The sequence below is a fragment of the Symphalangus syndactylus genome, chromosome 1 (genome assembly GCF_028878055.3).
Source record: "Symphalangus syndactylus isolate Jambi chromosome 1, NHGRI_mSymSyn1-v2.1_pri, whole genome shotgun sequence".
Taxonomy (NCBI): domain Eukaryota; kingdom Metazoa; phylum Chordata; class Mammalia; order Primates; family Hylobatidae; genus Symphalangus; species Symphalangus syndactylus.
The window spans coordinates 73,960,512-73,981,605 of record NC_072423.2 but is presented as its reverse complement, the minus strand read 5'-3'; the positions used below and the strand labels follow the sequence as shown (position 1 = coordinate 73,981,605).

The 21,094-nt window shown below is 37.9% G+C and overlaps 1 protein-coding gene and 1 non-coding gene across 19 annotated transcripts in view; both read right to left on the bottom strand.

Annotated features, from left to right (window-relative positions):
- Positions 1 to 21,094, bottom strand: part of PTPRM (protein tyrosine phosphatase receptor type M) — an 834,094-nt gene that overhangs the window by 392,322 nt on the left and 420,678 nt on the right. The gene's annotated exons all lie outside the window — the stretch shown is intronic.
- On the bottom strand, positions 14,486 to 14,701 carry LOC129461836 (small nucleolar RNA U3). The gene has a single exon (XR_008650700.1). It is a non-coding gene; the product is annotated as a small nucleolar RNA U3 (small nucleolar RNA).

Sequence of the window (21,094 nt, the reverse complement as noted above, 5' to 3'; positions counted from 1 at the left end):
TACTTACATATAAGAAATACCCATCTGATTCTAACCTAAACATCTGCTCTTAAATTTTAATTCCCAAATAATTTTGTGTATTACTATTAGTAGGAATGTAAAGTAAGTTTATATTCAAGTAGGTATTACAATTCAAATTAAAAAAGAAACTCAGGAAAAAAAGAGGGAAATAGTTTATTATCTCGAGTTCTAGTTTCTCTCATTCGCTATAGCAAAGTAAATTTACTATATTTCCAAATGGAAGGTACACTAGATATTATTTAGTCCAACTGACACATTTTACATGGAAGAAAAGGGAGGTGTAAAGCAAAAAGTGATTTTTTTATTTTTTATTTTTGGAGATAGAGTCTTGCTCTGTCCCCCAGGCTGGAGTGCAGTGGTGCGATCTTGGCTCACTGCAACCTCCGCCTCCTGGATTCAAGTGATTCTCCTGCCTCAGCCTCCCAAGTAGTTGGGACTACAGGCATGTGCCACCATGCCTGGCTAATTTTTGTATTTTTAGTAGAGATGGGGTTTTACCACATTGGTCAGGCTGGCCTTGAACTCCTGACCTCGTGATCTGTCCGCCTTGGCCTCCCAAAGTGCTGGGATTACAGGCGTGGGCCACTGTGCTTGGCCAAAAAGTGATTTATTTAGTTTCTTAGCTAGTTGCTGGAAAAACCAGGACTCTAAGTTAAGTAGGTAATAGGCTCTTTCAGGCTTTCAGGGTTAAAAAAAAAAGTTATGGAAGCCAAGAAGGTGTAAGTGCCTTATTCACTGTCTCCAGAAGCTTCATCTTTTAGCCATATCCTTCAGAATGACAGCTAACATCAACTGAGCACCTCACGAGCCAGGCATCGTACTCCACACCTTACATACAGCACTGTTAATTCTCACCCAGCACACAAGATGAAACTATATCGGAGAAGCTCCTTTGAAATGTCCTTGCTCTCTCCTCCTCGCTTACTTAAGAATTGCCTGCCCTTCAAAACTCAGCTTAAGTTTCCCACCCTCTGTGATGCCTTCTCCTGTGGCCACCGATAACTACAGCATCTCCTTTGAGGGGCTTGAGCATAAAACTGTCTTCAAGACAGGACCTTCAGGCACCAGATTTTAAGCCTCCTTACAGTGTTATTAAGCACTTAATATTTACTCAGGATTTCTCTTTCTAGACTCTGAACTCTGAATGGTCAAGACTTAGCTCTTGTATCTTTTCATATTCCTAGTGTCTGCTGAATAATGTCTGCACCAAAATGATGGCGTCTGGAGGGAGCGAGGTCAATGTGGATCTCTAAGCACATGCGTGTTTCCATGGAGTTAAGCACCAAGGAGTCAGGGCTTCCAGCAACAACACTTTTCTTCAAGCAAGCCTCCAAAAAGTTTAGAGAAAAGGAAAAATAACATTCACATCCAAAGCTACAGGAAGTCAAAGAGAACAATTCATTATTTTTTCTCTGTCAACCAACCACATTATTAAACCCTACATCACCCAAAGTACAAATAAATAACATCACTAGCTATTTAAGTTTTGAACTAAGGCATTCAAGAGCTAGGATGGGGAACACTTTTTTCTTTTCATTCTTTAATTATCTATTCATAAAAACAATAAGTAAAGACCTTTTATTTTAAAATATAAAACAAAAAAGTGGATTTTTCTGTTAAGATTTTTAAGCTGAAAGATCAAACTTTTCCCCGACCTTCTTCGTCAGCCTTTAATTTTCCTATAGTTAGTCTTGTCAGCTGCTGTTTATTGATTTCTCAGTGATTTATTCTGCATTGTGCAGAACTGAACTGCCGACCTCCTACTGTACACAGCTGATCCTCTGCAATTTTAGGGTAAGTGGTAGGAGGAGGATGTGATATGGGGCTGGTAGCAGGGCAGCTACATTAGCATGTGATTACACAGGCACTAACTCCAACCCAATGCCACTTCAGTCAATTTTCCATTCTTCACACAACAGCTGAAGTGCAAATACTTCAAAGGGATTTCAGGAATAATTTCCACAGAAATATTTCCCAGGTCTTCAATGTACCCTAAAAAATAGGCAAAGATGTGCTGTCACTTTAAAAATAAAGACAGCAACACAAGCGGGAAGGCACCTTCCAGCCCAGGCAAGAAGGCAGTTACCAAGGGGAACTCAATGAATAAAAAGATCAATTCCTCTCCTAACATCTTTTAACTATTAGATAAGAATCTACCATCAGAAACAATCGCAATGTATGAAATAATTTAACATATAGTTTTCTATCCAATGTTATCATTCCTATGTTTGGAATGAGATCCTTAGTGGCCAAGAGTGGATTTAGTACTGACTCTAACCTAGAGGCCCCCACCACTGATTCATCCTGTTAGCTATCTCCATGCTTTACAACAGTGGGTCTCAACCACAGTGTCTCAGACATTTGATCAATTCCAGTATCTTTCTTCTTGTTAGATCGGGATGAACAGCGGTCAGACATCTCCTTTTAGATCTGTTATAAACTGATGGCTTGCTGGGCACTGTTAGACAAGTCACTTGATTTTGCTGTGCTTTAATTTCATTTGAAAAAGAGATAAACTGTTTACTGTGACTGATTCCAGAATGATCCCTAATCATAAAAATAACTTGCAATACTTTGTAATTTGTAAAGGGCTTTAGCAAGTAAGCGAGGCTCCTCTGGATTGCTTTCTGGATTTTTGGAAGGGACACAATCGGATCCACGTGATTCTCTTACCTGCCTGCAAAAAGGAAAATAATAATAATAATAATAGTGTTCCAATATTAGAGATAGAATGCAGGTACCAAGTGTTTTGAGAAGCGTATGAGAGTAGGTAAAACTAAAGGTGATATTTATCTAACAAATATTTGTTCAAGAAACAGATCCATTACCCAACTTGTCTGATCATAAAAACCACTGGCACTTGTGAAACTGCAGATTCCTGGGTCCTACCCCTGAGATTCAGAATCAGCAAGTGAGAGGTTGGTTTAGATAAACTATGCAAAGGATAATTATCTAGAGGGAATGATGCGGTTTAACACTGGGAGGGAGGAGCTCAGATCTAGTCTTTCCTTTTGGACAGAGTTGACAAGTATCCTACAGAGAAGTGAAATGGAAATTAAACTCTTAGGAATTTTGAGAACAAAATAATATTTATTTGTTATCTAACTGAGGTAATTTCCTAAAATAAGACTTCGGAGAATCTTGAATGGAGTCAAATGACTTGTTGGAGAAAATCCACATTAAAATCCACACTTAGATGCAAAGTGACCGCTTTGCCTGTGCATCTTTTGCAAACCCACACGAGTCTTCTGAATGACACCAGGGAAGATAAAGAACTGTGGCAGTGTTTGGTGTGACTGGTGCTTCAGTGTCAGGGACCCAGCACACCACAGCAGTTCTAAAATCCTGAATCTGTCTAGGGTTGCCATGGTTTTGAGAATATAAGATCCTCCCAGTTCTACCCATGGTTTCCTGGAAACAGGGCAAGACATAGGCCAATTCCACTCCCGGGAAAAGCCAAAACATGAGAGACGCAGGGGGAGGAAGCCTCCTTTACCTGTGCTGTTTTGTGCAAGGATGCTTTTGGTACAAGTATTTTCTCATAAAGTTTGTGATAAATTACACAGGAAGGCCAGAAAGGAAGCCTCATAATGTAATATGCAAATGCTTCCTGCCAAACATTTATTATGTGAACAGGGCCACTGTAACTCACGTGGCTCTCACTCACGGAAACACTGATCATGGCTATGCATAGCATACAGGCCCATTATTCTTAAAATGAAGTTTTGTAAGGAAATTTAAATTTCACTGAGATGTCTTCAAAGTATTTATAAATGTTTACTTGGGACAGAAGATATGAGCTAGTAATCACAGAGCAGTAGCTATTAGCTATGCAAAAATAGATTTATCTTAATTACTAACCACAACACAGATCAACCTGAGCTGGCAGGCAGCAGGCTTAACAGCAGCGAGTTGGAAGGTCTCAAGTTCATTTGCTCCAACAAACCCTCACAAGGGCACCAGCAGCATCAGGCAACCCATGAATCCTTCTTTCACCTCTTGCTCTGCTAAGGCACTGTAACGCCAAATAAATAGGTTCCCACTTAACACATGGAGCTCCACAGAGCCACTGTGATTCAGGAGATTTTCTGAAGGATGTCCCCAGCTCTAACATAGTTCTTAAAATTATTTTTAATCAGGAAAAAAGACTACTTGTTCCATAATTAGAAATTAAAAGGCTTAAAATACAAAAGACAGATTGAGGCAAAACTTAAGTATAAAATGAGTGTCAGCTGTGTAATAATAGTAATAAAATGACCTTTGAGAACTGTAATCAGAAGAGGGGAAGAGAGTGAACAGCCCTGAGGGGCATTAGGCTCCTGGGACAGGGAGGTCACCCCTGAGGTGATAAAAAAGGCACCACTGCACAAAGAAAAATACTGCCGGAGGTGGGGCCAAGAGTCTTGGATACGAATCTGGGCCCTGCTATTCATCCACTGTAAGGAGTTTTCAATTTTCTGAACCACAGTTTACCCATCTGTAAAACAGGCATATGTCAACCTCAACCACTGATCTGGGAATTAGATGGGATTACTTATGTAAAAGTAGTTTGAGAAAGATAAAGGTGTATATCAAAGTGAGGCAATATTTCTGCATTAGAAAGCTAGAACTAGAAAATAAAAACTTCCCAGAGATGGGACTTTGAAGAGAGCCTGTTTGTTTTTTAATAGGATAAAGACAACAAGAGGTAATATGTGAAGATATTTTAGTTATATACGTATAAAAATCAGATGGCTCTACTCGAGAGGGTTTATGAATTTTTTTGATTTGTTTGTAGCACAGTTGACTTGAATACCAAAGGACATTCCTTAATTGAGACAGACTTTTTCTACAGTTTTGTTGCCCTGCCTTTGAGTATATTTTTCCATGCAACCATTCACCAGCCATACCCAAAGGACCATTCTTTAAATAAGTTCTGAAATAAATTTAACACTTAGCTATACAAGCTGCACACGTGCTTTTGGAAAATACAATATAGTGTATGCTCATCATTTACATAACCAGACAGCTGGAGTCTACAGAAATGCAAATTTTGTCATCACTTATATGCACTGAAAACATGTTCTTCACTGAAATGCATGGGTGAGGGGGAACCATCTGAGGGAAAAGAGTTAGCAACAAATTCAATCCTTAAGTAAATAAAAAAAAAGAAATCAAATTTTCGGTAAAAGTAGGGTAAATGGTGATTGCCTTGATCTGATTCTGTGTTTATTCCAACTTGTGGCACAAGCCACAGGGCCCCCCATAAGCTCTCCTCCTGGCTCCTTCTGGCTTCGTGAAATCTATGGCAATTACCAGGTTGGAGCAAAAGTAATTGTGTTTTTTGCCATTACCAATTACTTTTGCACCAGCCTAATAGCTGTTGAAACATTGCTCCCTTTCCTGATGCCATCAGCTCTCCCTCATTATGTCTTTCATCCCTCATGCCAGAGGTCAGTCATCTTCTGAACTGAATTACTGGGGGCTGCAAGCAATACTAACTTGGGCCCATCCTATCTTTGCAAACTCAGTTCCAAGCCTGTTGGAATATTTTCTTTTTTTTTAAAGTTCACTAGATAGGCAGGCAAACAGCCAGTCAAAATATGAGAACTCATGCCAAATGTTATCCATTTGAATTGCCTGAGTAATTTTTCTACGCAATTCCCTATAAGGCAGACATTACTCACATGGCGCACACATACAATTTACATAAAAACATAGGCTAGATCCACGAATTGCAAAATTACAGTGATTCTATGGATCCCTTTCATAAGGGACTTATCCAACATGACCCTCTCAACCCTTACTGTAAGTAAGTGGTTGCTTTCAATTTGGTTTTCAAAACAATTTTCAGCTCACTCTCAATCAGAGAAAGTGACTTGGAGTTGAGAAATTCAGTGCACAGCTGAGATTACCCCTCTGCCACATTCTCTTAGGCCCTATGGAAGTCCTGAATAGGTCAGTCCACAAAGGAAGCATTTCCATTTCCTTTTAGAGATGTGCAATTTCCACATAGTCAACACTGGGCCATCAGAAAAGTTAAACTAAGTGCTTTTGAGGGCTGGAAGAATGCACTCAGCTCCCATTGAAATGAGTGACTGAACTTAGTGCTTCTATGGCCAAGAAAAGGAAAGCGAGTATTTATCTTCCTTCTTCCCTAAGTTTCTTTAAGTAGAATGGTCACAGACAGAAGGCCAAGAGGCAACACTAGGAGAGCACAGTTAAGGAATGCCAGCTTGTATGTAATAGGCCCTCAAATGTGCATTAAATGAAGCTGTTGAACTAACGATGCAATTATACAGATGCAAAGAAATACACAATCTCTTAAAAGCATTCGTGTCCATAATGTAATTAACTCCCAGAATTTAGTTTAAGGCTTTAAGCCACAGCTATGACTTTATTTTTGCCTAGTAATCTTGAAGATAACATGAGGACCGGAACTGATCCGTACTTTATTCAGCAGATGTGATGCGGTGCTCAGACCACCTTCTGCAAGTGTAGTCATCACATGCCCTGGCTGAGGCACCTTCCTCTCTCTTTCTAAATTTGGAGAATAATTCTGTTGTCTATAAGGGAAATGGGACAGATTTTCAAATTTGCCAACTGTATTAGTCTGTTCTCACGCTGCTAATAAACACGTATCCAAGACTGGGTAATTTATAAAGGAAGGAGGTTTAATGCACTGACAGTTCCACATGGCTGGGGAGGCCTCACAATCATGGTGGGAAGCAAAGGCACTTCTTGTCTTATGTGGCTGTAGGCAAGAGGGAGTTTGTGCAGGGGAACCTCCATTTATAAAATCATCAGATCTCATGAGACTTATTCACTACCACAAGAACAGTATGGAGGAAACCACCACCATGATTCAATTATCTCCACCTGGCCCCGCCCTTGACATGTGGGGATTATTACAAGTCAAGGTGAGATGTGGGTGGGGACACTGCCAAACTATATCACCAACACTTTTTCTCAGCCATGGCAAAATGAGAAACACTCTGGGTAACAGCACAAAAGCAAATGCCAGACTGTTTTGTATATTTCATTTTCTTTTTGGTCCTAACAGAGAATTTTTAGAGAATTCTTTGATATTTCAGTTTTTAATCAAAACGAAACATTTGGAATTAAAAAAAAATAAGAACTCCTAAAACCCATTATTAGTCTCTCAAGTTGTCAAATCAGTGGGCAGAGATGTATCAGCATTTCTTGTCCTTCATCTCAGCCTGAGAACTGCAATCATGGAGAGATGTTCTGTGAAATTCACTTTACTCCACCTCTGTTGGGGATGATACTTTATTGGTTCTCAAACTTTAAAATGCATCAGAATCACCAGCAAGACTTGTTAAAACAAGATTGCTGGGTCTTGCCACCCAAGAGTTTCTGATTCAATACATCTGAGTTGGAGCCTGGGTGTCTGCATTCTCCAGGATGCTGATGCTTGCTGGTCTGGAGACCACCCTGTGACAATCATGGACACAGGAGAATACGCAGAGCTGGTTCTCACAATGATGGAGAAAACAGGGTCCCCATCTTCTCCCAGACTCACGGATCTTTCTTGCCAACATTCTGCATCCTCATACCAGGCATCCAAGGATGTGGCATTATGTCTTTTCTGCCTATGGTTCTGACTTTTGCCTTGTTTCAGGTCTTGCTTACTTCTAACCTACTCAAGAGGGGGTGCTGGTTGGGTACTAATGAGTTAGCATGCGTTCAGGTCAAATCATACCTGGTAAGGAATTATGTGCTCTACTACCCGAATGTCTTGTCCTGATGGCGGGACCTTCATTCCCTTCTGAACATTTGCTTCTAAATGTTATCAAGGTTTTTAGAAACAGAAGTGAAATAACAAAACAGAGAAACTATGCATATATGCATCTATTTGGCATCCAGACACCTAAATGTCTATTAGGCACTCTTTCCAAATGCATTTTCTGCCTTGGGGGAGAGCTTCATAAATCTAGATAGAGTGTGAATGTCAGTGGATGGATTACCTGCAATTTTTCTATGATCTCATCTCATGTGGTCATCTAATGGCCAAAATAATCAGGAGCAGTTTTCCACATTTAACAATAACTCTTTTTAAGTTCTGAAACTTAATGGCATTAGCTTAGGCAGAACTGTTCAAGGAAACCAAAGGAAAACATCAATTACGACACACAGCAGGTGCTGACAGTGAATGTTGTGCTAGAGGCCATAAATCTATGTCTTAACATTGGTAGAATATGATGTGTTCAGTAAGACCACTCTTACTGCCTTCTGCCTGCAGGCTTTCCAAATGCCTGACATGGCTATCTGATGTTATTCAATCTCACCAGGCCAACTGGCTGCTAGAGCTCAGCAAAGAAAAACTATCAACTGGCTTTTTATTAAGAAAGATTAGGCAGAGAAGGGGACATGGGTTTGGGAGCCATACAGACTTAACTACTGGATTCTTGGAATCATTTCACAATTATTGCTAGTTTTGGAATACATACCTGAGAATAACTCTATAAAGTCACAAAAGCCAGTGTGTATTTAGGCTGGTGGAGGGGCAAATAAAAAAAAAACAAACCTTTCATCCAGTTGTCTAGCACCAGAAAATCTTTAGCCTGAGTGGCAGTCCAAACTCTCAGCAGCTCCACCTTTCGAGCCGGATATACACACACCCATTCACATACACCAAATTTCACTTCAGAGAAACCATAACTGGACAATGGCCTGTGACACACAAAACTGAGGAGGTAGCAGTAATTATCTCAGCAATTCTGTCAGCAAAGACACTAGCACTTACAGGCCTAACTAGGCTCCATCCTGGAGTTTACGAGAAGTCTATCGGTATCCCCTAACAGAGGACACAGGAAAGAAATGTGCCAGCCCTGCTCAGCAGAGACTTGCAATGAATCCAGACCCCTCGCCAATGCTGTCACAGACAGCAAGAGGTGGTGCAGCTGCCGGACCCACGACTTCAGGCACATGCTGAATGGAGCACGTTACTCTGCTCTCCTTCAAAGCTGCAGTTGCTCACTCTTCTGCCCCCAATCAGACATTTCCAGTTTGCTTGAAAATGCTATTTTCACTAAACATTTTAGAAATGGTGCTCTCTTTCCTAGGTGCCTGCAATGTTTCACCCATTTATCGCCACCATCATTCTTCATAGGCCAGGAAGTCATTTGCTATGTTCCAAATTGAGTAGTTTATTCAAGTGCCTGCCACTGCTGGAGAAGAATATGAACAAGTCTCTGCAAAAGCACATAAATGTTAGCAATTGTAAAAGCTACTTTCTTGACTTCCTATGAAAGAACATTTAGCCTGCACTGCCATCCAGAACTGATTTTCTTCTCTTTTCTTGTGACTTCATGATATATGGTGTGAAACGGATGAGGCAGTCACCATAAGGTGTAACTCTATGTTTCTATCACACACAAAAAAGGTAGGTTTAAAGATGCCACTTTAGACTAATGTCCATGAACATAAATATTTATTCCTAAGGGTCTCATTGCCAGCTTGATTTTAGATGTGCTCATCTCTTTGCTTAACTAAGCACCTCTCTACAACATCAACAATTATCTTGGCATGTAAATATGAATTGAGGCTGGGCCCCCAAGTGAGAATTCTGTAATTCAAATACACCGGTAGAAATCCAAACATATTATTTTATATATTCACTTATTGGCACATAGTAAGACCATTATACATCAAAAGAGGGGAATAAACAAATTGATATGATTAACAACAGACACATATCACCTTAAAAAATGTATCTGCTGACAGTTTAACTGTGGACTTTTGCCTAAATAAAGCAACATATTCAACTATCTACAATTTAAATGTAAATTCCTGGCATTCATGATTCTGATGGTTGATTTTATGTGTCAGGTTGACAAGGTGAGAGGCAGCCTAGACATCTGGTGAAGAATATTTCTGGTGAGGGCGCTTCTGGGTGAGTTTAACACCTGCATCAGGTTACTGAGCAAAGCAGACTGCCCTCCCTAATGCAGGTGGGCCTTGCCCAATAGAATGAAGGCCAAATACAACAAAAAGACTGGTAATTCCCCTTGCCTGACCACTTCTGAACTGGGACATTGTTTTTTGTTTTTCTTTTTGTTTTCCTGGCCTTCAGACATGTACTGAAATATCAGCTCTTCTTGGGTCTTGAGCCTGCTGCCTTTACAACTGGAACCACACCAGCACAGGCTCTTCTGGCCTCCACTTTGCCAACTGCAGATCTTGGGACTTGCCAGCCTCCATACATGTGGGCCAATTTCTTATAATAAATCTTTGTGTGTGTGCACACACATATCATATTGGTTCTGTTTCTCTGGAGAACTCTAGTACAATAACTTTCCCACATTTGAGCATCCATCTATCTTGGAACCTTCTCTGTTACTACTCTTTCAAAACAAATGCTCAATTAGAATCCACATATTATATTAGGTTGGTGCAAAAGTAATTGTGTATTTTGCCATTGTCAATTTTGCACCAACCTAATACCTTACCACTATCTCCTAAACAATTGAAAGTCCCTCCTGCAAACTGTCATCAGTACTGTGTTCTGTGCCTAGCATCCCATCCCACTTGCCTCTGCTCAGAGAGGGATTGTACCTTCTTTCTGGAAGCCCAGCTCAAGGCTTGCTTTCTCAAAGGACTCACCCCAATCACCTAGCCTATATTGATACTATCGCCTGTATCATTGACTTGACTCTTATGGTAAATACTGGTTATATACCAGGTTCTCAATAACACTGTCTCACTCCATGTCATCTGGTTATAACACCAATGAGAAAAATATGTCAATTTCCAGCCAGTGCCACTGTCTGTGTGGAGTTTGCACATTCTCCCCATGTCTGTGAGGGTTTTCTCCAGGTACATTGGTTTCCTAACACATCCCACAGATGTGCATGACAGGTTAATGAGATTCTCTCAAGTGTCCCATTGTAAGTGAGTGTGGGGCTATGTGAGTGCACTCTGCAGTGGAAGGGCGTCCTGTCCAGGGCGGTTCCCACCTGTGTCCTGAGATGCCAATATAGGCTCTGACTACTTGTGATGCTAAGCAGGAATAAGCAGGTTGGAAAAGGAATGAATACAAATTATAAAAATGCATAAAGTATACAATAATCATCCAAATGCACAATAAATAATGCTGTACAGGCCAGGGAGAGTGGCTCACGTCTGTAATCCCAGCAGTTTGGGAAGCCAAGGTGGGCAGATCACTTGAGGCCAGAAGTTTGAGATCAGCCTGACCAGCATGGCAAAATGCTGTCTCTATTAAAAATACAGAAATTAGCCAGGCGTGGTGGCACATGCCTGTAATTCCAGCTACACAGGAGGCTGAGGCATGAGAATCACTTAAACCCAGGAGATGGAGGTTGCAGTGAGCTGAGATCATGCCACTGCACTCCAGCCTGGGCAACACAGGAAGATTGTCTCAAAAAAGCATTAAAAAAAATGCTGTATAAAAGTACTTGGGGAGCCTGCCATATTTGTAATTTTTTTCACTGTATGAATATTCTTTCCATATTTAAAATATTTAATGCTTTTTTCCTATTAGTCCACAAATAACTTCATGAGGAATAAAGAGAATACTTTTAATAGTGTCATGTTTTAATTTTTAAAAATTGATACATAAAAATTTCACATAATTGTGGAGTACATGTAATATTTTGACGCATGTATACAATGTGTAATAATCAAATCAGGGTAATTGGGGCTTCCATTGCCTCAAACATTTCTCATTTCTTTGTGTTGAGAACATTCCAAATCTTCTCTTGCAGCTATTTTGAAATACACAATAAATTATTGATAAGTATAGTCATCCTACTATGATATTGAAGACTAGGACTTATTCCTTCAAGACAACTGTATTTTTGTACCCATTAACAATCTCTTTTCATCCCTCCAACCCCTTACCCTTCTCAGCCTCTGGTAACCACCATTCTACTCTCTAACTCCATGAGATTAGCTCCAACATATGAGAAGAAACTGTAACATTTGTGATACTGTGCCTGCCTTGTTTAATTTAACATAATGTCCTTCAGGCTCATCCATGTTGCTTCAAATGACAAAACTTCATTTTTTAATGGCGGAATAATACTCTTTTGTGTATATACACTATATTTTACTTATCCATTCATCCATTGATGGATACTGGATTGACTCCTTATCTTCACTATTGTAAATAGAACTGCAATAAATATGAGAGTGCAAATTTCTCTTCAATATACTTATTTCCTTTCTTTTGCGACATACCCAAATACCCAGCAGTGGGATTGCTGGATTATACAGTAGTTCTATTTTTAGTTTTTGAGGAACCTCTATATTGCTTTCCATAATGGCTACACTAATTTACATTCCCACCAACATTGACATGAGAGTTCTCCTTTCTCTGCATCCTTGCCAGTATTTGTTATATTTTTCTTTGGATAATAGCCACATTAACTGTGATGAAAAGTTATCTCGTTGTGGTTTTGATCTGCACTTCTCTAATGATTGGTGATGTTGAGCATTTTTTTCATACAGCTGTAGGCCATTTGTATGTCTGCTTTTGAGAAATGTCCACTTACGTCACTGGCTCATTTTTCAATCAGATTTTTGTAATTGTTGTTGGGTTGTTGGAGTTCCTCATATATTCTAGCTATTAATCCCTACTTATCCAATGGATAGATTGAAAATAATTTCTCCCATTCTGTAGGTTGTCTCTTCACTTTCTTGATTGTCTCCTTTGCTGTGCAGCTTTTTAAAAAAATCTGAATTGTCTATTTTTTGCTCTGGTTCCCATGTGTTTTCAATATTTTAACAAAAAATATTTGCCCAGACCAATGATGTACTAAAGCAATTATCCTACATTTTCTTTAAGTAGTTTCATAGTTTCAGTCACAGATTTAAGTCTTTACATCATTTTGATTTGAGTTTTATATTTGGTGATGGGGGTCTAGTTTTATTATTCTGCATGCAGAGATCCAGTTTTCTTAGCACTATTTATTGAAGACACTGTCATCTCCCTATCGTATGCTCTTGAAGCCTTTATCAAAAATGAGTTGACTATAAATATGTAGATTTATTAACAGGTTCTCTTCTGTTCCATTGGTCTATGTGTCTGTTTTTATGCAGCACAATGCTGTTTTGCTTACAATAGCTTTGTAGCATATTTTCAAATCACGTAGTGTGATGCCTCTAGCCTTGTTCTTTTTGCTAAGATTTCTTTGGTTATTCAGGATTTTCTGTGGTTCCATATGAATATCAGGATTGTTTTTCTACTTCTGTGAACAATGTCATTTGTATTTTGTTAGGGATTGCAATGAATCTATGGATTGCTTTACGTAATACAGGTATTTTAAGAGTATTATTTAATAATTCTTCTAATCCATACACATGTAATATCTTTTCATTTTTTGGTGTTTTCAATTCCTTTCATTAGTGTTTTAGAGGTTTCACTGTAGAAAACTTTCATTTATTTAAATTTATCCCTAGGTATTTTTTTTTTTTTTTGGTAACTACTGTAAATGCGATAGCTTTCTTGATTTCATTTTCAGATTGTTTGCTGTTTATGTATAGAAATGCTACCAACTTTTGTTATGTTGATATTGTACCCTGCATCATTAGTGAAATTGATTACATGTTCTAATAGCTTTTTAATAGTTTTTAAGGTATTTCTAAATATAAGATCATGTCATCTGCAAACAAGGACAATCTGACTTCTTCCTTTCCAATTTGGAGACTTTTATTTTTTTTCTCTAGCTTGATTTCTCTGGCCATGACTTCCATTACTATGTTGAATGAAAGTGGTGAAAGTGGGCATCCTTGTCTTGTGCCAGATTTTAGAGGAAAAGCTTCAAATTATTCCGTTTGGTATGATGTTAGCTGTATGTCATATATTGCCTTTCAAATTCTGAGGTATGTCCAAGTTTGTTGAGAGACTTTATCATGAGGAGATATTAAATTTTATCAAAAGCTTTTTCTGCACCTATAGAGATGATCATATGACTTTTGTCTTTTATACTATTGATGTAGTGCATCACATTCATTGATTTGTGTATGTTGAACCATCCTTTTTTCCCTGGGATAAATCTCACTTGATCATGGTGTATCTTTTTATTTTATTTTATTTTTTTTAAGAAAGAAAGAGAAAGAAAAAAAAGGAAAAAAAGAGTAAATGGATAACTTCAACATGCTTTACCTACCAAGAAATAAAAGCTTTTGTCTCTTTTACAAAACCTTGAAGAGAACTAAACACAGTAGACTAAGCAATAATGAACTTTCTGAAATCACTACATAGCAAAAACCTTCAGAGGCCCAGAAAAACCAAGGAATACTGGAATTAGAAAAACTATTTTTGAGAGCCATGTGACAGACGAAGCAGCCCACCCCACAAGGATCCCTTCAGCAAGCAAAGAACAAAGGAAAAAAGCTCTCACTTGACATGTTCTCAAAACAATTTGCCTGCTAAATGCTAAAGCTACCACCCTCATGTACAACAAAAACACCGTTCTTAGTACACAACAATAAAATGGGAAGCACTCAGACTGCATGCTCTCCATCTTACTCTCCCAGAGGAAGACAAGAACAATCATCAATGGCACATGGCAGGTTCAGTGAAGCAACACCTAGAGTCAGCTTCACGCTCAGGAGAGAACACTGTGCCTTCTCCTCATGGTTTCCAGTGCTCTACCCATTCACAGAAACTTCTCTAGTAATGAACTATAGAAATGATCCCTGAAAGTATAGTCTTTGTAACTTTTTAATGTGCTGTTGGATTTACTATGTTAATATTTTATTGGGGATTTTTACACTTACGTTCATCATAATGATGCCTGTAGTTGTCTTATTTGTTACATCCTTGTCTGGTTTTGGTATCACGGTTATGCTTGCCTATTACAACGAGTTAGGAAGAATTCTCTCCTTTTCAAATTTTTGGAATAATTGTGGATCTGTCTCAATTCTAATTAATAAATTTGGTAGAATTCAGTGGTAAAGCCATCTGATCCTGGGCTTTTCTTTGTTGGGAGGCTTTTTATTACTGATTCAATCTCATTGCTAATTATTGGGCTGTACAGGTTTTCTATTTCTTCCTTGTTCTATCTTGGTTGATTATATGTGTCCAGGAATCTGTTGTTGTTAGTTGTTCCTAATAGTCTCTAATGATTCTTTCTATTTCTGTGGTATCAATTGTAATGTCTCCTTTTTGTTCTAATTTTTTTGGGGGTCTTTTCTGTTTTTCTCTTGGTCTAGCTAAAGGTTTATCTATTTTATCTTTTCAGAAAACCAACGTTTTCATTTTGTTAATCTCTATTTTAGTCTCTATTTTTGTCTCTATTTCATTTAGTTCTGCTCTGATATTTATTATTTCTTTCCTTCTACTAATTTTTTATTTGATTTGTTCTTGCTTTTCTTGGTTTCTTGAGGTACATCATTAGGTTATTTGAAATCTTTCTACTTTTTGATGTAGGTATTTATTACTATAAACTTCCCTCTTAGAACTGCTTTTGTGAAATCCTATAGGTTTTGGTATGTTGTCTTTCCATTTTCATTTGTTTCAACTTTTTTTATTTCCTTTTTCACTTTTTCATTAACTCAATTATCATTCAGGAGCGTATTATTTAATTTTCACATATTTTTCCAGGTTCCAACATTTCTCTTGTTACTGATTTGTAGTTTTATTCCATTGTGTTTTGATCAAATACTTGAAGTGATTTTGACTTTTTTATATTTATTGAAGTATGTTTTGTTGCCTAACATATAGTATAACCTGGAGAAAATTCCATGTGCTGATGAGAAGAAGGTGTACTCTGCAGTTGTCGGATGAAAGGTTCTGTAATGTCTGCTAGGTCCATGTGGTCTGTAGGGTAGTTTAAGTCCAATATTTCTTTGTTGATTTTCTGTCTAGGTTATCTATCTAATGCTGCAAGCAAGTTTGGTGTTGAAGTCCCCATCTATTATTGTAATGGAGTCTATCTCTTCGATTAGCGCTAATGATATTTGCTTTATATATCTGGTGCACCAATGTTAGGTGTGTGTTTGTGTGTGTGTGTGTGTGTGTGTATTTATATCCTCTTGCTGAATTGATCCCTTTATAATTATGTACTGACCTTGTCTCTTTTTATGTTTTTTGACTTAAAGATCTAGTTTGTCTAAGTATAGTAACTACTGAAGACTTTTGGTTTCTTTTTGCATAAATTATTTTTCCCATCTCTTCACTTTCAATCTATATGTCTTTATAGGTAAGGTCAGTTTCTTGTGGGCAGAATATGGTTGGGTCTTGCTACATTACATACTTTTATCCATTCAGTGAGTTCATATCTTTTAACTGGGAGATTTAAACTCTTTATATGCAAGGTTGTTATTAACAGGTGAGAACTTATTCCTGTCATTTTCTTCATTGTTTTTTGTTTGTTTTGTAAATCCTTTACTCATTTCTTCCTCTCTGATGTTTACCTTTGAGATTTGGTAGCTTTCTGTAGTAATAACATTTCATTCCTTTCTGTTTCTCATATACGTATCTGCTCTTTCAATAAGTTTTATATCGTAGTGTGTTTTCATGGTGATGGAGAGCATCCTTTCACTTCCAGATGTAGGTCTCTCTTAAGCATTTCTCATATAGTCAGTCTAGTGGTGACAAATCCCACCAGTTTTTGTTTGTCTAGGAAACACTTTACATCTCCTTACTTTCTGAAGGACACCTTTGGTGAATATAGTATTCTTCATGAGGAGTTTTTTTCTTTCTTTCAGTACTTTGAATATATCACTAAATTTTCTCCTGACCTATATGGTTTCTGCTGAGAAATCTGCTGTTAATCTGATGGGAATTCTCTTATATGTGACTTGATGCTTTTCTCTTTCTATTGTTTAGAATTCTCTCTTTAACTTCTGACAGTTTAACTATAATGTGCCTCAAAGAGGAGACTTTTGAGTTAAGTATATTCAGAAAACTTTAAGCTTCCTATATTTGGATGTCTATATCTCTTTTAAGATTTAAGAGATTTTTATTTATTTTTTCAGGTTTAATAGGTTTTTCAATGCTTTTTTCTATCTCTTCTCCTCTGGCATTCACAATATTTGAATGTTTGTTCACTTGATGGTGTCCTATATGCCATTTAGGCTTTCTTTTTAAAATTCTTTTTTTCATTCATTTATGTCTGACTGGGTTATTTCAAAAGACCTATCTTTAAGTTTAGTCCCTCTTTCTTCTGCTTGATCTAATCCATTGTTGAAGGTCTCAACTGTATTGTTATTTCATTCATTAAATTTTTCAATGCCAGGAATCCTTTTTTATGATATGTCATTAATTTTTTTTAATTGTGTGGTGATAGGATGGTAAGACATGCTCATAATAACTTTGTTTGTAAATATGCATTCTTTGATTTAACCCACCACTACTACTACTACTGCCATCATTCACTGATTCACCAAAAATTGAATAAATAATTGTCTTACTTGTTTTTATTAATCTTTCTTACATTTACACATAGCTCACATTTGTTTCAATATAATATTAGAAGGTTTTTGGGTCTTTATTTTGAAGGTTGGTGATGTTTTCTTGACCAGAAATATCACACAGTAACTTAACTCATTTATATTAATTAGCCTATGGTAAAATTGGTTTTGATATACAATGTTTTACTTAAAGTCATAGTTTCCCAGAACCTATCAATGACAATAAGTTAGGACTTCCTGTACTGTACTACCAGTTTTCTGTGTGTGAATGTTTTGTTTCTCAAATAAACTACAAATTCATGCACAATTCTTTGTTGCCCCTGGTCCATGGATCTACTGTCTACCAACCTGTATGTGTTTACTGATGATGATGACAAGAAAGCTATTTAGAGGTATCAGCAAATGTGAAGTTTGGCTTCTCACTTCTGCCATTTAAGTGTACAAAGGAAGTACTTCTGAACCTCAAAGAAGCACTGAGTGAAACAACAATGCTTTGACACTTAATCTCATCAATTTCTGTGGATAAATCTTCTCTAATGAAGCAACTATTTGATTGTAGTAAGAAGATTTTCCATTGCCTCCATGCTCAAAGAAGTGAATGATACAGGCAGATAGTTCAAAAAAATTATACTTTTGTAGTCAAAATATCTTGTTAAACAGGATCATACCCAGAACCCCAAAAGATAAAACAGTTTCTAGTGCAGGTACTCTGGTGGGAGCAGGAATGAGGTTATAATAACTCCCTCTCCTACACACTCAGGGCATGGTACTGAGGAAAATACACATCAGTTTTATGCAAAGTAGCTCTTGTTCCTTAATGGAGTCACAGATTCTTTTTCTTTTTGACTAACTTTCTTTACCTTATCATATATCTTTTTCTGGAGGCTGGTCGATGGTTTAAAAAACTTTTCCTATGCCCAAGAAACATCATATTGGATAAATACCTCCACAGACTTTGTTAATCTCCTGAGAATCTGAAACATCATCCATGTATCTCACGATGGGTTCTTCCCTACGGTTTTCTTGTTAAGTTTTCGGCTTCCTACTCACATCCCATAACTTATGGGCCTTTATAACATTCACTGCTCATTTTTTTCTGGGAATCAGAAACCATGCAGACAATCAGCAAAATCCTTTGTGTCAGTTACTAATGAGAACAAGCTCTCCCGGGTCAGGCAGCTAAGATTTTATTAGTTTAAAACTAAACCAATCCTAAGATGCTCACAAAGTTGCTAGATTGGGTTGCTACTGAAAATGTAAATCTGCTTTGTGCAGCTGGTTCCTTTCATTCAGGAAAATTATTTGCTGCAAGGATGTTAATGAAATTAGACCCTAAGATTCTATTATGTGCTACTGCCTTGCAAACCAATATTTCTGTTTTACTTTACTGCTTCTGAAGATTGCCTTAGATTTGCCTCTGTTCTTTGCCACCTCATCTCCCTCCATTCCTCCCTTCTTTTAGCCTTCCTTCTCTCTCTCTCCTCTCTTTTCTTTATAGTCATAAGCCATTTTCTAGTCACAAATAATAATAATTCCATTGACATTACTGGTAAGGTCACTACAATCCTCAGGTGGTTAGAGGCATGGTGTCCCTTAAATAAAACAACCATGACCTTCCCTATTTTGCATTATTTCTCACTTTAGCACAGTTATCAACATAAATCATGTTTAACAGTGAGTGACGTGTAAAGTGTTTGTAAAGAGAATTTTTTTAAAGTTTCCCCAGTGCTCTCATGAAATCCTTCTTAAGGTCATGGAAGACGCAGAAAAGCAAATTAAGAACCTCATTCATGGTTTCTTCATTTGCAAGAATATATTGCTATTAACTCTAAGAATACAAATTCACTGATTCCACTGAATTACACTCACTTACACTGGGTCAGTAAGCTTAAAGCAAACCAGAAGCTTAATCTGAATTATTTTCACAAGGCCTCCATTAGCTATAGCAATCATTCATGTAAGAAACCATTACTACACCCTGTCACCTACAAAACCTGGCACACTGAGACAAGCTTCCTGCAATCCACCCATCCCCCATCCCCTAGGCCCCACCATCATGTATACACAGAGAACTGGGCTGACATTAACACAGAGTCTATCCTTGAAGAAAAAGACAACTTTTAAAAAGGCAGCATGAATGGAGAAGGCACCTCTCTGTCTCGGTGATCAGCATAGACTGTCTACATGCAAACCTCCTCTGTTTAAGCCTGAAGGGCAGAAGACTAAGAGCTTCATCTCCATGAATCAATGCCAATCAGCATTGCCATCCTTTTGGGAAGAACTCCTGAATCATAAAAATAACCCAGTTGAGGCTTTTAACCCTAAAAGATTTTGGCTGAATATTGAATAATTTTTATATTCATATTTTTAATATTTGTAAGTAGTTATCACTCAAAAATACTATCACTGAAACCATTTAGTACACAGCAATCTATTTGTGACATTATCCAAAGTAAGTCAACATAGTCTCTTCTTATTAAGAGAATATAACCTAAAATAAACTAGCTGCAATGAAGGAACAGGAGAATCAAATCTCAGAACACACTTAGCACACACACACAAACACACATGATTCTTCACATTGCAAAAATACAAAGGCATTGGTGCATTTTGCATGACAGTTAGTGTTAGGATAGATGGAAAGAGTAAATGTTCCGAAAATATCAGGTGTGGCCAGGGTGCAGTGGCTCATACCTGTAATCCCAGCACTTTGGGAGGCTGAGGCCAGTGAATCACACGAGGCCAGGAGTTCAAGACCAGCCTGGCCAACATGGTGAAACTCTATCTCTACTAAAAATACAAAAATTAGCCAGGCGTGGTGGTGCATGCCTGTAATCCCAGCTACTCGGAAGGCTGAGGCATGAGACTCACTTGAACCCGGGAGGCAGAGGTTGCAGTGAGCCGAGATTGTGCCACTGCACTCCAGCTTGGGCAACAGAGCAAGACTGTCTCAAAAGAATAAAAAGAAGAAGAAAGAAAATGTCAGGAGAAAACATCATCCTGAGAAAAGAGAAAGCTTTGAAGAGCTTCACAAAAGAAGCGAGCAAAGGTGAGGCCCATGAGAGGTGAAGTGAGGAGTATGAGAGCAGATGGTGGCCAGTGAATAATATAGGAATGGTTTTCCTACTCTGGAAACTTATAGAAAGTGTGAGGAAGTAAATGAATTCAACATTAAAAATGTTAACCAGAAGTTTTAAGAAAAATGTTAACCAGAAGTTTTAAGAAAAATGTTAACCAAGAATAATTGGCTATGCTAGAAAAACTGAAGTCAACAAGGGGACAGGAGGTTACCTAGCAGGATGAATAAATCCCATATGCATAGTGGGTGGACAGGAATCTTGCAGCTTCTTGCTTGGAAGTAAGAACATACAGAAGTGCTTCTTATTATGCTTACATGTCCTGCTCAAGGAGTCATGGCTAAATTTTAATTAGTGTTAAGAAATAAACATTAACATGCACTGTAAATAAAGCACTATGTTAAGATGAACCAAGATGGGTGGTTTGGGGCTAATAATAGCAATACAGAAGCAAGGTGAGCATAAATTTCACTGGAACCTGCAAGCCTCCGACATACTGCCCATAGTTTGGTACAGTAATGCCAGTTACTAGAAGTCATTTAATTTTTCCTGTTACTTTGCTTATAACTAGGAAATTAAAAAATAAAATTAGCCACACCCATCAACATTGCTGC